Here is a 20,033-nt window from a genome sequence, read left to right on the forward strand (position 1 = left end):
TGGTCCTTTTAGATTTTATAGTTTCCAAGCCAAAACATTTTACACTGCTCTCTTTTTCTCTGTATAGGAAATTGTTTTGTTATCAGTTTTGTTTTTCTATTTGTCTCTGTAGGTTAATTCACGTTTAGAACATTCTCTCTTGCATACAGATTTTACCTAGTTATAACAAAATCAAAAATGAATTGTGATTAGAGCATCATTAATCAATGTACTGTATCTCTTGTATTCTTCTTTTGCATGGATTTGAGAACATTTCATTTAAAGTTTACTTCTGGATGCAGTGCCCTTCGAGGGTTTATATCTTGCTGGTGAGTAATGGTTTGGAATCTGTGCATAGCAGAAATGTATCTGAAAGTAAATAATACACGGAAAGAATGTAAAGAGCATAGTGCAGCTATTTTCTCGAGACATAGCTCATCGGTTGGAACACAAACTGTATATTAAATATCTACTGGTGGATAAAATGTTCTGATTGTTTGGATCATGAACTTCTATGTTTTCACACTCTGAACTGAAGGATCTCATGCCGAGAAGCTGTTCAGCCTGCACCATTTGAGCAATGCAATGGTATGGCATTGTAAAATCTTATCCTTTACCTATATCCTTTTTGGGGGGTTTTACATTCTTTATTTTTTTAATGCAGAAAGAAAAATAACACAAGCATACAGAATTATTTTTAGCATACAGTATAAAAACTGTACATGTTTCATGCACACAGCTTAGCCCAGAATTGGTGTCACATGAGTAGAAGGCGTAGGTTGCATAGTTACATAATTACATAGGCTGAAAAGAGACAGGTGTCCATCAGGTTTAGCCTTTCTCACATCTGTTTTTTTTTTGTTTTTGTTTTTTGCTGTTGATCCAAAAAAAGGCCAAAACATTTTGAAGTTCTTCCAATGTGGCAACAATCTAGGAAAAAAACTCCTTCTTGACCCCAGAATGGCAGTCAGATTTATCCTTGGATCAAGAAGCTATTACCCTACATTTAAAAAAATAATATCCTTGAATATTATCTTTTTGAAAGTATGTATCCAGTTGCTGTTTAAACATCTGTACAGACTCTGATAAAGCCACTCCTTCAGGCAGAGAATTCCACATCCTGATTGTTCTTACTGTAGAAAAACCTTTCTTTTGCCTTTGCGTATATCTCCTTCTTCCAGTCTAAACGCGTGACCCTGTGTCCTACGGATAGTCCTGTTTGTGTATAGATTTCCACATAATGGTTTGTATTTGCCCCGGATATATTTGTATAATGTTATATCCCCTCTGAGGCGACAATCCTCTAAACTAAAGAGGTTTTCATTTGTTAACCTTTCTTCAGAGCTGATATGTTCCATTCCTTTTATTAATTTTGTAGATCAGGTGTGCAAAATTACACAGCATATTCAAGGTGTGGTCTTACCAGTGATTTATAAAGAGGCTATATTATATTCTTATTCCGAGAATTAATGCACCTTTTTAATACATGACAATACCTTCCTGGCCTTAGCCACTACTGACTCACACTGCACATTGCTGCCTAGTTTGTTGTCGATAACAATTCCCAAATCCTTATCTTGGGCTTTTATCCCTAATTTACTACCATTTAGGGTGTAAAGTTACTGGTGCATTTTTTTGCTCTGAAGTGCATAACTTTACATTTTTCTACATTAAATTTAATTTGCCATTTGAGTGTCCAGTCCCACAATCTATCTAAATATATCTGCAGCATAGTAATATCTTGCTCACATTGTATTACTTTAGAGTTTTGTGTCATCTGCAAACACTGAAATATGACTGTCAATGCTTATTTCAAGATCATTTATAATTATGTTAAATAGAAATGGCCCCAGAGCAGAACCCTGAGGGACACCGCTAACCACTTTTGTCCACCTTGAAAATTTACCATTAATGACAACTGTCCGTGCTCTATTTTTAAGCCAATGTTCTACCCAAGTACAACAATTTTCATCTAGACTGATTTCTTTGAGTTTCAACACTAATGTATTGCGAGGAACCGTGTCAAATGCCTTGGCAAAATCCAAGTAGATCACATCCACTGCAACACCCTGATCTATACTTCTACTTACTTCCCCATGGAATGCAATTAGGTTACTTTGACATAACCTATGACCACAGGTTGACTCTTCCTGCAAAGTCCTCCAGAACTGCTGGCATATAGAATCAAATGCCTTCCGAAAGCCACTTGCTGTATGGCAGTGTTGCCTTCTGCCATTATAGGTATACTGCATGGGAGCAGCCTTTACATCATGGGGAGGGGGGCAGTACAGGGCTTTGGTTGTGTGCAGGATTGGTCCTTCCAGATCATGTTTAGAAGACCAGCCACTACTTCTGCCAAAGTCACGGACTAGGCCTCAAGTTTCGTCCACCGTCAGCCACAGCGAGATGCCCAGGAGTCTCCAGGTACAGACTAGTAGCCGATAAAAGGCTAAAGGTATTGGGTTTTGAGCGATTTATGTAGAAAACCCCAGGAGCCAAAACGACCGACGTCTGCACGGCTTGACGGTCAGTCTCCGTCCCCTCTGTATCTATATCTTGTCTCTGCCTTATTAAAGCAGCAGCACAGAGAAAACCAGAAAGATGGAATGTGATCTTCTTCTTAACCAAGTTCCACCTCCCACTATACAATTTTTATTGTCAGAATTATGTATTATTATTAACACTTATATAGCACCAACATTTTCTCTGGTGCTATAAATTGTACATTGGGGTTGTTTAACAAATATTTGATAGACAAGTAGTTAAAGGAAAACAGCAGCCACAGGTGAAAGCTTACACAAGATAAATAGTTACCACCAACGATAAAACAATATGCTCACAGGGATGTGGCAACTCTACAAAAATATGCAAATAAACTTTGCAGTATATATACACATACGCATTAAAGGGACACTTTAGTCACCAGAACAACTACAGCTTAATGTAATTGTTCTGGTGAGTATAATATCTCCCTTTAGGCATTTTCATGTAAACAGTGCCTTTTCACTGATGTAACATTGATAGCAGCTTGGGATACAGGTCTGATTTAAAATAACAGTTGTTCCTTTTAGTGCATTGATCAAATAATGAGCAGGGGAATCCATTATGACAATGAACCCAACCGACATTCAGAAAAAACACAATACACATTGTAATATGTATTTAAAATGGACATGTAGCAAATAAGGAAAATACTTATAAGAAGAATAACGTAATATGTACTGAAACAGATGACAATGGATTTATCTATACTGTAAAGTCTCCTTTAACAAGCTACTTAAAACAAAAACATACCTGCAGGGGGTGGGGCCGGACCGCCATGCTGAACGGTCGCACAATGGAGTAGCTCCTGCAATAACCTCCAGTTTTAGCCTCTAAAAAGCCGGGCGCACCCACCTCTCCTGACTCCACACCGACGGGGGCTGAGCGGGAACCGGCGAGCAAATGCGAAGATCCCACAAACCAAGCTATGGAGGAACAACACTAAAACGAAGCATGCCGAAGGACACCAACCACAGAGCGGGACAAAGCTACAGCACCTTGGCCTGGCGTGCCATACCGCTCGGCTCACCGCCGGAAGCCGGAATGCGAGGACTGACCTCCTTTGCCGCCATAACGACACGGCTACAGGGACTTTCTTCCCGTCCAAGATAGGCACCGGACTGGCCCTCAAGCTACCCACAAGGGATTAACGCCCTAATACACTGCCACCCAACGGGACTATTGTATTACAGCAAGTCTCCAAGCCTTTTGTCCCGATACAGAAATACCTATTGTATAAAAATGGGTCGCCTGGACTACGACCACTGATCGCCTTCCTGGCCAGGGTCCCACCTGGGGTGGAAAATCTAACATCTAAAGCTTAAATCTTAATTGTTGATGCTTCTTTTGTTTTTATTATCTCTGTTTCTCCTGTTACTAATATCCTACTTTAAATCAAGCATAACATGATGCAGCCACCTATTCTCTGCCTAGCTAGACAAGAGATATTTCTAACCATCTCACTAATCAGTCTAGGTTATGTCTACTTGTACAGCCTTACTTATATAGAGACTACACATGTCATGTTATCCCTCTTTGTCACCCCTCTGAACACTCTTCTCTGACATGTGCATCTCGCTAACTCACTTAAACCAAACGTGAACCTAAACTACTGAAATATTGCTCTTATTACTGTAAAAAAGTGCCTGAATAGCAAATGCCATGACTTGTATTATCAATGCTCACCAATTGTCCCTGATGTCGCTGTTGTGGCGCACCAAGGCTACGTGTTAACTTTGTGCACAAATAAAATAAAGAATTAAAAAAAAAAAAAACATATTTGCAAAATATTAGATATAGCTTTATAGCTTGGAGGAAAGACAAGACGGGGTATGATAGAAACATTTAAATAAATAAAGGGAATTAACACAGTAAAGGAGGAGACTATATTTAAAAGAAGAAAAACTACCACAACAAGAGGACATAGTCTTAAATTAGAGGGACAAAGGTTTAAAAATAATATCAGGAAGTATTACTTTACTGAGAGGGTAGTGGATGCATGGAATAGCCTTCCAGTTAAGGGGAGGGAGTTTAAGCATGCCTGGGATAGACACAAGGCTATCTAAGCTATAAAATAAGGCCAGGGACTTAAAAAGTATTTTAAAAATGTGTGCAGACTAGATGGGCTGAATGGTTCTTACCTGACGTGACATTCTATGTATACACTTGTACCAAATATGGAACATTGGTCTCAAAAGTGTATAAAGCCCACATAATGTAATATTTAGCACCCTAAATCCTTCTTGCTGTTACGGGTAGTCAGTAGCACTTATCATATTGAGCAATGCATGCCCTATATAGTGTAGGATGGTGTAATCATCTACTGTAAATCTTCACAAGGCCGAAGGACTGACTAGAACTCTAGCCACACAATTTGTTTCTGCGCCGGGTGAGGACCAGCATTGGAATGGAAGCAATGGTGAATGGAGCTTATTGTAATGTTATACAACATAAAAAAAATAGAGAAAATATTTCAAAACAACATATTAAGGAAAATTAGATTCACCTTAAAGGACCACTCTAGGCACCCAGACCACTTCAGCTTAATGAAGTGGTCTGGGTGCTGGTCCAGCTAGGATTAACCCTTTTTTCTATTTTTTTTTTCCAGAGAAACTGCTATGTTTATATATATATATATTAATCCAGGGTTAATCCAGCCTCTAGTGGCTGTCTCATTGACAGCCGCTAGAGGCGCTTGCGTGCTTCTCACTGTGAAAATCACAGTGAGAAGACGCCAGCGTCCATAGGAAAGCATTCAGACTGGCTGAATGCGCGCGCGGCTCTTGCGCATGTGCATTCAGCCGAGGAGGCGTGCTCCCACTCCTAGTTTAACCCCTTCCTCCCCCTAGAGCCCAGCGGGAGGGGGACCCTGAGGGTGGGGGCACTATAAACGAGTATGTAATTACGGTGACAAATAGTAAGACAATCCACCCTAAGTCTGCATAAAACAAACCTGTGATTCTTCATCAACCACATAGAAGAATGGTAGAAAAAGAAAATGCTATTATTTAGAAAGCTATATTCTGTATACTCAATCCCAAATCATGAGTGAAGCACCGCTTATAAAGTGCTTATGTATTAAAACACACAAAATCAGTCTCCTTACTGAAGTACAACCAATAAATATAAAGTGCAACAATATAAAATGCAATTCTGTTCTAGCTGTATTTTTTAATATTAAATTAAAATACCACTGTTACTTTGCAGTATTATAGCATTATGTTTTTAAATTAATTTAAAAAAAAATACTATTTGTTTACTCTTATTTTTTTTATTTTTTTTAAATTCACCCTTGGTTTTTGCTTATACATGAGAAAAAGTAAGCACTACTTTATTTAACCCCTTAAGGACACATGACATGTGTGACATGTCATGATTCCCTTTTATTCCAGAAGTTTGGTCCTTAAGGGGTTAAAGGAACTCTCCAAGCACTGTGCTTGTAGTGGTTATAGTGCTGGGAGCACTGGCTCTATCCTAGTGTCATGTAGACAAAACGGTTTAGTATATTTAACAATTTATATGAGTTCCGCCAGGCACCTTTGGCTGCAGCTCTTGTTACAATCTTTTTTTGCAACAGATTAGTTATGCTGCGTAGTGGTTATGGTGTGTCGTTTTTTTACACACCATATTCTTTAGTCTTACCTCTTATTTTCTTATTGCAATCTTAGAATGTAGTGGCACATGAGATCAAGTTAGAAAGTTCAATGTAGAGACTGCAAGGGACTGTTTAATCGGGGCAACTAGTCGGCGAGTGTGCTGAATAAAGTCCAGATGGTACCTAAGGATGTCCTAGTGAGGATACACAATGTTTATTTTCCCCTGCAGACAGAGGTAGTAGATAATTAGGGATCTTCAGCTTTTTCATGCGGTACAGACAGCCTACTGGAGGAGAGACTTTTAAAAGTTATGCCGCATCTCACCCTCTTCCTCCTAACGGTATAAATCTGCTAAGACCCCAAAATGCCCCAGTTCTCTGACTGTCCTCAGCAGAGCAGGTACCCAAGGTAAAATAGGGACCATCATACCAGTGATTCTTAATCACTAGGTGTAAGACCCAAATTAAGTGACCATGCTATTTAATTGAGTCTCCAATGAAACAAGTACATCAAATTCATCAGGCCACAGGTGACTGATTCTAAAAAATGGTGCATCACTGCCTTCCCAATGAAATGGTAACCACTCTCATGCTGGGAAGAAGTACTTAATGTGGGTCCTTTTGGGGACATTCAGATTTTTATTTTAACAAAAAAAAAATTTATGAACATATACGTCAATAAAAAAAAAAATAACATAAAATAGGGAAAATACCCACCTTTTTTTTTTCACCTTTTTATGTATGGTATTCTGTTTATCTCAGAGATGATTTGTGTGGGAGGTATTCATTAATTGCTAATCACCATAAAGCATCTATTGAGTGTCAGTTTTGCCTTGTATTTTATTTTGCTTGCTACCATCTGTTTTAAAATAAAATTGCTGACGATCACCTCTATAAATAACAAGTGAGTAATTCATATTTTCTGACCTTCTCAAGAAAATAAAGTAATCTCAAATATCATAAAGTAAACATATTATTTTTTTTACAAAATATTGCTCTGCACTCAAAGTGTTAAACTGTGCTAAAATGAGCATAGTAGTTCTAACCCCACAATGTGTGTTTTTGCTTTTTTTTTCCCAGTAAATATTTTTTTTTTACTAATTTTCCTTTTTTGGGGGGAGAACCAGGGCACTTAAGCTGTGCAGGGTTTTTATATAAATAGTACATTTAATAACCCTCTCATGATTTGTTTGGGTGGGGGATCATGAGAGGCACCAGATCCTAAAGGAACTCTGGAACGAAGTCCTGGAGGTGCTCCAGGTTCCTCGGAGGGAATCCCTTCCAGCTCCGGAACAGCAACTGCAGAATCAGCTGGACCTGCGAATACCTCTCCTGGGAGAGCAGCCCCATGAGGAATGGTTCAGTGAACTGGAGCGACTGGTCCGGAAGGAACTTTGGATCGACGACGGTTACCGAGCCTTACGATGGCATGCCATCCAGCTGTATCCGTGGATAGCCCAGGACGGCCCTCCCGAAGGAGATGACTATGATGGCCCTGGCCTTTGTTGGGATTATTTGGGAGATAAATTCGGATTCGGAGATATGGGGTTCAGAGCTCCCGCTTCTGGGACATGCGAGAGGACCGGGAAGAATGCTTGAACCTTGCAGGGATAACAGAGCTGCAGCCGAATCTGGATTATCTGGTTGACCTAGAATTGGAGCTCGAACAGGACTAGGCACGCCTGTTCCCAAGTACAACACCGCCTGGCTCAGAATTGATGCTAATGGACTTTGCAATCCAGGGGGAGAAGAGTTATGTCCTTCCTCCCCAGTGGCAGTGTGAAGTGCAGGGAGCGGAGACAGCCGGTCTCATTCTCCAGCGGCAGTGTATGATCCAGAGGATGAGACAACCGGTCTCATTCCCCAGAGGCAGTGTGAGTTATCAGGAGAGATAACCACGGGTAGGAAGGTTGTCGTGGCTGGGACTTCGGTCGCCATGGGCACCCTACAAGTGGAAGAGTTGGCTCCTCCGACTCTTCCTGGAGCTAAGCACAGAGACCTAGTATGGTCGGTCAGCGGGTAGCGGGCGAAGCTAAGGCCGCCACTTCTCCTTAGGATGTATCGGCATCTGAGCAGAGCGCAGCCAGCCTCTGCTCTCCCCTTCCCCCGGAGCCAGTTGGTGTGGAGGTGCGGGCATCCAGGCAAGTAGCCTCTGCCCACCCCTGATACCCCAGGAACAGATAAGTGTGGAGGCGAGGGCCTCCAGGCAGAGGGCAAATATCCTCTGCCCACTCCTGATACCCAAGGAACCGATACGTGTAGAGGCTCGGGCCTCCGGGCAGGTAGCCTCTGCCCACCCCAAGAGGGTGCCGTGGAGGGGACTCTGGTCGCCAAGGACACAATACACAGGTGACTTTAGTCACCAGAACAACTGCAGCTTAATGTAGTTGTTCTGGTCTCTACTGCCTGTCCCTGCAGGATATTTTATGTAAACACTTCCTTTTCACATTGCTGCCTAGGAACATTTCTAGTGGCACCTCTAGACGACCACTAGAGGTGCTTCTTGGTCGGTGCTGCACAGTGTGCAGCACTTACATACAGTGCCTCCACGCTCTGCATGGAGACACTAAATGCTTCTGATAGAGATGCATTGATTCCATGCATCTCTATGAGGATATGCTGATTGGTGCAGTGTGGTGGTTTGCCTCGTATGTACAATAGCCTCCCAATGCTTTCCCATGAGAAAGCATTGGATTGGCTGAGATCATTCAGATTGATCAGCTCAGCCAAGGGTAAGGAAAAATGTGAGTAAACCACCTTCTTAACAGGTGAGAGGGGGGCATGGCAACCTAAATAGCACTATTAGAATTATAGTGTGAGGAATACATGTTTGTATTCCTGACAGTATAGTGTTCCTTTAACTATATATTGGAGAACCTGCCAGACAATTCAGCGAGAAAGTCCAGAGAATTTAATTAGCATGCCCTCTATTTGACCCTGTAATTTTCCAAAGCCCCATAAAATCTGTACATTGTGATTCCTCTTGTAAAAGGGGTAAATTATGGATGAAGAGACCCTCAAATCTAGGGTTTGTTTTGGTTAAGAACTAAGGACAATTGCCTGTTTATGGGGTTAATGTGGAAATAACCAAACTGCTGTTTTTAAACTTCCAGGGTACTTTTTCTTTAATCATAACAGAGGATTAAAGAAAATCAGAAATGTTGTTAAGGGATAATACAGATCATGTCGAACTAATTGCATTCTATAAAGTAGTGACTAGAGATATAGATCAGGGTGTCACAGTAGATGTGATCTATTGAATTTTGCTAAGGCATTTCATACAGCTGCACAGAAAAGCATCTGTTAGACTTAAAACAATTGGTTTAGATACAAATTATTGTTCTTACATAGATCTCTGTCTTACATAGATCTCTGCAGAGAGACAGCAGTTGAACTATCAATGGTGCGGCAGTACTGAGTCAGAATGCTGTGGGGTACCAATCGGGTGGGCCGTGCACTTAGGACAGTTGAACAGGGGCCCGGTCGTGCTATTAAAGTGCCACGGCGCCCGAACTGTAGTATCGGATGTTGTGAGGAAGTGAGAGCCTGTGACTTACTCCCAGCTACTGAGGGGACCACGTGGGAGGCAGAGAGGATTCACAGGAGGGAGGAAAAGCAAAGAGAGAGAGTCTCTAGAGTCTAGACCCACTCTCCCATCTGCCTCAGCCAGCAGCAAGACCAAAGGCAAGCCACCATCCTGCACACAAAAGGTATGTTAACATGAGGTGGCTAAAATATTAGAATATGACATACATGTGTGTACAGCGGCGTACATACCGCAGTCGCAGGGGTCGCAGCTAAGACCGGGCCCATCACTCCAGGGGGCCTCGCCGCCAACTTCCATTAGGTGGCCCATGCTGTCAGGGGGCCCAGTCAGCGCTGGGTGCTTTAACAGCGCGACCGGGCCCCCTGTGATGAAATCACTGCTGGGAGGAAGTGACTGCACGTCACTCCTCCCAACATACAGAGAGCCACGCGGGAGGAAGAAGGAGGGAGTCAGAGTGGGAACTCTGACTCCCATCAACCTGAGCCACCACTGAATGTCACCCTCCTGCACCTAAAAGGTAGGAAACAGGAGGGTGACTTAAATATTATGTGTGTGTTTGTTTGTATTTGTCTGTGTGTCTGTGTGTCTGTATGTATGTGTCTTTGTATGTGTGTCTTGTGTGTGTGTCTGTATGTATGTATGTGTGCCTGTCTCTATGTATGTGTGCCTGTCTGTTTGTATGTATGTCTTTGTATGTGTGTGTCTGTCCGTATGTATGTATGTGTCTGTGTGCCTGTCTGTATGTATGTGTGTCTGTATGTATCGGCCTGTCTGTATGTGTCTGTGTGTGTATGTATGTATGTATTTGTGTATGTATGTGTGTCTGCATATATGTGTGTGTGTCTGTCGGGGGGGGATGAAGATGGAGGGCCCATGGATCAGTTTCGCACTGGGGCCCCATGGATTGTGTGTACGCCACTGTGTGTGTATGTATCTCAGTGTCAGTGTGTCAGTGTGTGTGTCTATATAACAGTATCTGTGTCAAGGTGTGTGTATATGTCAGTGTGTGCATCTGTGTGTCAATTGTATTTGTATGCATCAATGCATCTGTGCGTATGTGTCAGTGTGTGTTTCTGTGTCTGTGTGTGGGCATGTGTCAGTTTGTATAGCTGTGTGTCAGGGTATGTGTATGTATCAGTTTGTTTATCTGTGTGTCAGGGTGTTTGTACGTGTCAATGTGTGTATATGTGTGTCAGTGTGTGCATGCGTCGTGTGTCTGTCAAATTTATTGCTTGTGTCAGTGTATTTGTGTTAATATGTGTGAATCTGTGTGTGTATATCTGTGTAAGTATGCATGTGGTAGTGTATGTGTGTACGGGCATACATCCCAGCAATCAAACGACAACACTACATGCAAACACAGTCCTGCAATCAAACACAAACATTACATACAAACACACTCCTGCATTCAACATCCAAAATTATATACAAATACACCCCTTTAGTCAAACACCAATACTACACACAACTGAACACTTACATTCAAAAACAAACACTACATACAAACACAGCCCTGCAATCAAACACACACATTACATACAAAAAGACCCCTTTATTAATATCCCAAAGTAATATACAAACACTGTTTCAGTCAAACCCCAACAATACACACAAAAGCACAGCTGCATTCAAAAGCCAACACTACATACAAACACACATCTCCTTTCAAATGCAAACACTATACACAAGGACACCACTGCATTCCAATGGCAACAATACATACAAATACACCCCTACATGCACACACATACGCTATACAAAAACATGCTTATATTCAAACGCAGAAATACTGCTCACAAATACAACCTTGCATGGCCGCCATCAGGGGGAGACAACCATGACGGCCTCACGTGGAGCGGCGCCAATGCATCTGCACCGGGGCCCACACGATGACGGGCCCTATTATCTTCAGGGGCCAGGTCAGCGCTGTGATAGCGCGACCAGGCCCCTTTAAAAAAAAAATGCAGCCGCAACGCAAATGCTGCTGGGAGGAAGTGACGGCCCACCGGTCACTTCCTACCAGATTACTCTGTGCCGGAAGGAGGAAGCAGCCTGAAGGCCGAGAGGAGAGGATAGGCAGCCGACATCATCCCCAGCCACCCTCCTGCAAAGAAAAGGTTAGGAGGAGGAGGGTGGCTGAAAAATTAGGTGCGTGCGTGTGTGTGTGTGTATATATATATATATATATATATATATATATATATGCCAGTGTGCGTGTGTATGTATGCATGCCAGTATGTGTATGCATGCGTGTATGCATGCCAGTATGTGTCTGTATGCCAGTGTGTATGTATATATGTATATATCAGTATGTATGTCTATCAGTATATATGTCTGTCAATATGTATGTCTGTCAGTATGTACCGTATATACTCGAGTATAAGCCGAGTTTTTCAGCACATTTTTTGTGCTGAAAAACCCCAACTCGGCTTATACTCGAGTCAATGTCTGTATTATGGCAATTTACTTTGCCATAATACAGACTGGGGGCTGGCAGCAAGCGCTTACCTCTCCTGCAGCTCCTGTCAGCTCCCTTCTCCTACGCGCCGGTCCTTTCAGCACCTCGGTCAGCTCCCAGTGTAAGTCTCCCGAGAGCCGCGGGGTCATAGTGCGGCTCTCGCGAGACTTACACTGTGAGCTGACAGAGGAGCTGCACGGACCGGCGCGGAGGAGAAGGGAGCTGACAGGAGCTGCAGGAGAGGTAAGTGCTTCCTGACAGCCCCCCTCCTCCCCCCCCCACTGAACTGCCAATGCCACTGGACCACCAGGGAAGGAGAGCCCCCCTCCCTGCCATGTATCAAGCAGGGAGGGGGGACGAAAAAAATTATAATAATAAAATAATATATATTCAAAAAAATAATAATACCGTAATTATTTTATTTTTTTAAATAATTAAAAAAAAATAATAAAAATGCCCAACCTCCACCAAGGCTCTGCAACACATACACAAACACACACTGCATCACACACACTTACACTGCACTCATACACACACTGCACTCATACACACTTACACTGCATTCATACACACTTACACTGCACTCATACACACTTACACTGCACTCATACACACACACACTGCACTCATACACACACACTGCATTCATACACACACACTGCACTCATACACACACACTGCATTCATTATATACACACTGCACTCATACACACACACTGCATTCATTATATACACACTGCACTCATACACACACACACACTGCACTCATATACACACACACACTGCACTCATATACACACACACTGCACTCATATACACACACATTGCACTCATACTGCACTCATACACACACACACTGCACTCATACACACACACTGCACTCATACACACACACACTGCACTCATACACACACACACACGCTGCACTCATACACACGCTGCACTCATACACACACACTGCATTCATTATATACACACAGTGAAAATAAATATTCAATTAGTATAAGTTTTTTATGCTGGACACATGTTTCTTTAATCTGTTAACTACTGATCTTTGGTCATTGAATGTTTTGACACACAAACAGCCCTTTACTGACAATATCATTGTTGAGACATGTTTTACTATTTTGAAACACTAATATTTGTGTTCACCGATGTCTCCCGAGTAAACAATACTCTCTATGTACAGGTTTTATGGTGTTTTTGAAAGTTACAGCTTCAAATATAAGGCTTCCACTTCAGTTTATTCACATTGAAATTTACCAGGTTACGTTGCCTTTGATACCGTATGGTAGCCCAGGAATGAATATTACCCCATGATGGCATACCATTTTCAAAAGTAGACAACCCAAGGTATTGCAAATAGGGTATGTCCAGTCTTTTTTAGTAGCCACTTAGTCACAAACACTGGCCAAAATTAGCGTTCATATTTGTTTTCTGCATTTGTCACACACAAACAAATATGAAAGCTATCTTTGGCCAGTGTTTGTTAAGTAAATGACTACTAAAAAAGACTGGACATACCATATTTGTAATAACATGGGTTGTCTACTTTTGCAAATGGTATGCTATCATGGGGTAAATTCTCATTCCTGGGCTACCATACGCTCTCAAAGGCAACATAACCAGTTTGGCAATGTATATAAACTGAAAAATGTAACATGCTATATTTGACCCTGTAACTTTACAAAACACAATAAAACCTGTACATGGTTGGGACATCGCTAAATACAAATATGTGTATTTTATTGCAGTAAAAGCAAATAGTATTATGGCAATCACAGTTAAAATGCCATACAGAACTAAAACAAAGAAAATAAATTTCTCATATTTTCTTAGATTTTATCCATATTAAATTATGTTTCATATATGAATATTTGATGCGAAATAAAAGCCCTGTTTCTCCTAAACAAAATTATATATACACTGAACAAAATTATAAACGCAAAACTTTTGTTTTTTCCCCCATTTTTCTTGAGCTGAACTCAAAGATCTAAGACTTTTTCTATGTACACAAAAGGCCTATTTCTCTCAAATATTGTTCACAAATCTGTTAGTGAGCACTTCTCCTTTGCCGAGATAATCCATCCACCTCCCAGGTGTGGCATATCATGATGCTGATTAGACAGCATGATTATTGCTCAGGTGCACCCATACTGCGTTTTAATTTTGTTCAGTGTAATAAGTGTGGGTGCACTTCATGTGAAAGAGGTGCATTATGGTTGAACAGACGTATAGCGCAAATGCCAGGTTTTGTTTTGATCAGAACTTGCAGTACAAATTCCTTCATCCTTAAGGGATTAATATAGATAAATATAAAGTCATGCATTTTGCGATAAGGAACCCGCAACAAGCAATGTATACCTATAATGGGATAATTTATGGATAACATTAAATGAGAACATTTTTGAAACAATTATGAATGGCAAAGGAGGTCTCACTATGAATATGTAGTGCAATTTTGGGCACTCATTTAAAGAAAGATATAACAGAACTGGAAAAGTGCAGAGGTGGGCTACAAAATGAATAAGGGGATGTCATAAATTACAAAGAAAAGTTAGAAAAACTGCATTTGCATTCTTTAGAAAAAGTATATGACAGTACTATACAAACTTCTCAAGGATCAGTAAAAAAAAATAAAAATAGCTACTGTAACCTGCTCATTAGTAGCAATATACAACAGTCAAGACAGAGGTCATCCATTAAGACTTGAGTAAAGGTAATTTTACCTAAAGCAGAGCATAGTTTGCAGTAAGAACAACAATAAAGGTTATGGAATTCTCTGACTAAATACGGTATTTTTTTTAGACTCCTGATTTATTAGTTGTTTTTTTTTTTAAATAAAAATATTGAAAATGTTTACAAGATTTTTAAGGCTATCCATACAAGCATGTGCACAACTTGTTGTTCTAATATGAATTCTGTTTGCCATTGTAGAGTCAAGGATTTATTTTTCCTTAATTCACTTTTTTTTTTTAAAAAAGACCTTGCATTTGTCAAAAAAGGTTTAGGAACAATAATAATTAACTTGTCATTCAGTGGTGTCTGTGTGTAAAATACCTGTAGCACACTGTAGTAAACACGCCCACACAGTAACCACGCCCCCACACACTCGCCGCTTCCTGACAGACTCTAAGCCTCCGTATTCTCGGAGCCACTGACTTCGCGAGAGAAAGAGAAGTGGTGACGTCACGCAGACGGTCTCCATGGCGACGCTAGAGGCTTTATCTGAGCTCGGGAGAGAGACAGGAGCGCTCGGCGCAGGGTAACGGGGAACAGATGTCATATCGGTGATATCGGTCATATCGGTCATAGCTCGTCCGGGCCGTGGGGTAAGTTCATAGCTCTCGGCTTATCTGTGTAGATATCGAAGCGGCTTGGTCGGTTACCATGGCAGCCGCCATTCATCGCAGCTAAAGCTCCTTAGTGGAGAGGAAGGTGGCATGGCGCTGTCAGTGGCAGTCACGCAGAGTATAAAGAGAATAATGGGGGTTATAGTGCTGCCAGCGGGCATTAGTGAGGATGGCATTATAGTGCCAAGGGGAGTAATGCAGGGTGACCGGGTACGGCATGCCAGCTAATAACGGGGACCATGGCACTGCCAGAGGGAGTAAATAAGGGTACACTGCTGCTGTACCCGGGGGGGGGGGGGGGGGTCCATGGCACTGCCAGAGGGAGTAAATAAGGGTACACTGCTGCTGTACGGGGGGGGGTCCATGCAGTGGTGTATCCTGGTTTTGTGCTGCTCTAGGCAGAACAAAACTCAGGCGCCCCCCTCCCCCCCCCGCGTGCCACCCCCACCCAACCTTTACCCCGCCCCGCATTCTAAATACACACACACACATTCACTGACAGATACGCTAGCTAACAGAAACACACACTCGCTAACAGAAACACACACACTAACAGACAAACTCACACTCAGTAACAGACAAACTCACACTCACTAACAGACACACACTAACAGACACACACTAACATACACACACACTCACAGGCAAACACACACAGTCAGACACACACACACACACACACACTCACAGGCAAACACACTAACAGAAACACACGAACAGACACACACACGAACAGACACACACACTAACAGACACACTAACAGACACACACACACACTAACAGACACACACACACTCACTAACAGACACACACACACTCACTAACAGACACAAACACACTCACTAACAGACACACACTCACTCACACTCACTAACAGACACACACTCACTCACTAACAGACACACACTCACTAACAGACACACACACACTCACACTCACTAACAGACACACTCACTAACAGACACACACGCTCACACTCACTAACAGACACACTCACACTCACTAACAGACACACACACACTCACACTCACTAACAGACACACACTCACACTCACTAACGGACACACACACACTCACACTCACTAACAGACACTCACACTCACTCACATTAACACTTTTTTTTTTTTTACTTTAACCCCCCAGCCTCCTTACCTTTGGGAATGCTGGGGGGGTCATCTTTCTCCCTGGTGGTCCAGTGGCTGCTGGGCGGTCGGGCGGCGCTCTTGGGCGGGCGGCAAGGGAGCACTTCCTCTGAGCTGTCTGCTCAGCTCCCTCGCGCGCCGCACAGTGAGGCTGGGAGGCGGAGCCGGAATATGACGTCATATTCCGGCTCCCAGCCTCACTCTGCGGCGCGCGAGGGAGCTGAGCAGACAGCTCAGAGGAAGTGCTCCCTCGCCGCCCGCCCAGCAGCGCCGCCCGTTCGCCCAGCATGTCTGTTAGCCGCAAGGCTAACAAGACATTTGCCTTGGGCATTTGGGGGGTGGCTTTTTTTGCCGCCCCCTGGAAAATGCCGCCCAAGGCAAATGCCTTGTTTGCCTCGCGGCTAATACGCCCCTGGGTCCATGGCACTGCCAGAGGGAGTAAATAAGGGTACACTGCTGCTGTACCCGGGGGGGGGGGTCCATGGCACTGCCAGGGGGAGTAAATAAGGGTACACTGCTGCTGTACGGGGGGGGGGGGGTCCATGGCACTGCCAGAGGGAGTAAATAGGGGTACACTGCTGCTGTACGGGGGGGGGAGGGGGGTCCATGGCACTGCCAGAGGGAGTAAATAGGGGTACACTGCTGCTGTACCCGGGGGGTGGGCAAAGGAAGGAGACATGGCACTGCCAGTAGGAATAAGTGAAAGTTACATGGCACTGCCAGTAGGAATGAATGTAGGTAACATGGCACTGCCGGGATAAATGCAGGCAGGTAAAATGGTACTGCTAGGGGGAGTAATGGAAGGCGATATGGCACTGCCAGGGTGAATGAATGGAGGTGACATGGCACTGCCATTGGGAATACATTAGGGACACATGATGCTGCAAGGCACAGCAAAAAAAAAAAGCTGATGTGACACTGCCAAAAGGAAAGTGAACGTGATATGGTACTGCCAGGGGTAGCAAAGGAAGGTGACATGGCACTGCCATTGGGAGTAAATAAGAGGGCATGATACTACAAGGGAATGCAAAGAAAGAGGTATTAAGAAAATGTGACATTATAATGCCAGGAGTAGTTAAGGAAGGTGACATAGTACAGCCAGGGACAGAAAATGGTGACATGTTACACTGCTATACTCCTGCCACAAGGAATAAAGGTGTTAAACATGGTATTGCCCAGGTAATAAATAAGGGTGATGTGGTACAGCAAGGAAAGGTATAAAAATATGACATGGGACATATTATTGCAAAGGGAGGTAGAGAAAGGTGACTTGGTGCTGCCCAGAGTAGTATAGGTGGCTGACTTACTGCAAGGGAAGGTAAACCAATATATGTGTTTGCCTAGGGAATAGAAGATGGTGACAGGCAAGATTCTACCAGTTAAATAGAAGGCGCAAGATAGCATATGACATAACAATTTCATAATTCTTGACAGATGTTCAGAAATATTATTTTATTTATATGTATTTAGTATGGGGGTCCTAGTAACCTAATATTAAAAGTATATATTCTTTTATTTTATATTTTATCTCATTACTTTTCCTGTATTTGATCTGTGTTTATCCAATCTACCTAAACCCTCTGTAGTTTGTAAATATGTTGAATATATGTATAATTTAATTTTAGCATTGTAGAATTTGCATTGTATAATGCAGAATATGTCTTTGAATATTACACTGCGGGCACAGTGCTTGTTATACAGTAAATAAAATATATATCTGAATAATGGGTCTTAGATTACACAAGTGATTGATAGTGGGAGTGCTGGAGTTTAAGTATGCCCAATCACTGCATGCTTTGCCATTAATTGCATCCCACACATAGAGCAAGCTCATTCATGCTAACCCACGACACCATCAACCTTACCCATCTCTCCAACCAGCCATTTAAAGGGACACTTCAATTATTTGCTCACAACCACTGTAAATAATAGATTCAAGGTAAATTATTTACATTCTCAATTTCCTTTAGCTTTTGAAAAATCATAATCATTATTTTCCTATATATGCCGGACCAGCTTACTATAGGGGCTATTGGAGCTGAAGCTCCAGGCAAACACATTGCTAATTGCCTTTTTAATTATCTGCTACTTCCCTGACATGCTGGCAAAGACGGATTAACATAGGGGTCAGATACACCCACACTGACCCATGAAGACACACAGACACACTGATCCATGCAGACAGACAGACACACACACACACACACACACACAGATCCATGCAGATATACACACTGACCCATGCAGACACACACACACGCACACACATACTGATCCATGCAGTCTCACACTGACCCATGCAGACACACACACACACACACACATTGATCGTTGCAGACTGAAACACACTGACCCTTGCAGACACACACACTGACCCATGCAGATACACTGACACAAACATACACACTGATCCATGCAGACGCATACATTTGTCCATGCAGACACACACACGCGCACACACACTGACCCATGCAGATAGATACACACACACACACTGATTCATGCAGACACACATACTGATATAAACTTATATACTTATCAGAGTTAACATAAAACAGCTTCCCATTGTACACCTCCCAAATAGTGTTACGTCTGACCAAGCCAAGAAATACAATATACGTGGGATTCAGCTGATAAATCTAAAATTAAATAAAATAAAACATAGCATAATACAGTTTATGGAAATATAATATTCCCTGCTATAAATTGCACTCACAGGATGTTGAAGTAATATGTGCTCTAATGGTGCCTTCCCCAATGTTTTGGGGGGCTAATATCGCCCTCTTAGGATCAGGTATCGCCCAATCGCCCAATATCAGGAATCGCCCAATATCAGGAACCATGCAGGACTCCGACAGGTAGATAAGTAGAAAATAGGTTTATTTGTATATAAAAAGTATTTTCTACTTAGACTGACCCATGCAGACATCATACACACACACACTGACCCATGCATACACACACACACTGACCCATGCATACACACACACACTGACCCATGCATACACACACACACTGACCCATGCATACACACACACACACTGACCCATGCATACACACACACACACTGACCCATGCATACACACACACACTGACCCATGCATACACACACACACACTGACCCATGCATACATACACACACTGACCCATGCAGACACACACACACACTGACACAAACATACACACTGACCCATGCAGACACACACAAACACACACACACACTGACTCATGCAGATATACTCTGAAACACACACTTATCTTCATTTCATATATCCGTTGCATGTAAACACACTCCAGGCATCATGAGTGCGCCTGGCACCTTGTCACTCTCTGCATTAGCCCCACTTCCTGCTGGGCTCGCTCCCACTTGTTGGTAAGTACAGGGCAGGGGGATCGAGTGAGAAGTGCACCCAGTGA

The 20,033-nt window shown here is 42.6% G+C and overlaps 1 protein-coding gene across 3 annotated transcripts in view; it reads left to right on the plus strand.

The window, feature by feature from the left end:
• Positions 1–210: 210 nt before the first annotated feature.
• CCDC181 (coiled-coil domain containing 181) overlaps positions 211–20,033 on the plus strand; it is a 60,928-nt gene continuing 41,105 nt past the window's right edge. For 2 of the 3 annotated variants that reach the window (XM_063444274.1, XM_063444276.1), the window contains exon 1: positions 15,334–15,452. The gene's annotated coding sequence lies outside the window, so the exon portion shown is untranslated. Of the gene's footprint in view, positions 309–15,333; positions 15,453–20,033 lie in introns of those variants that run through there. The other variant, XM_063444275.1, reaches the window with a different exon arrangement.

Source organism: Pelobates fuscus, chromosome 1, assembly GCF_036172605.1.
Source record: "Pelobates fuscus isolate aPelFus1 chromosome 1, aPelFus1.pri, whole genome shotgun sequence".
NCBI classification, from domain to species: domain Eukaryota; kingdom Metazoa; phylum Chordata; class Amphibia; order Anura; family Pelobatidae; genus Pelobates; species Pelobates fuscus.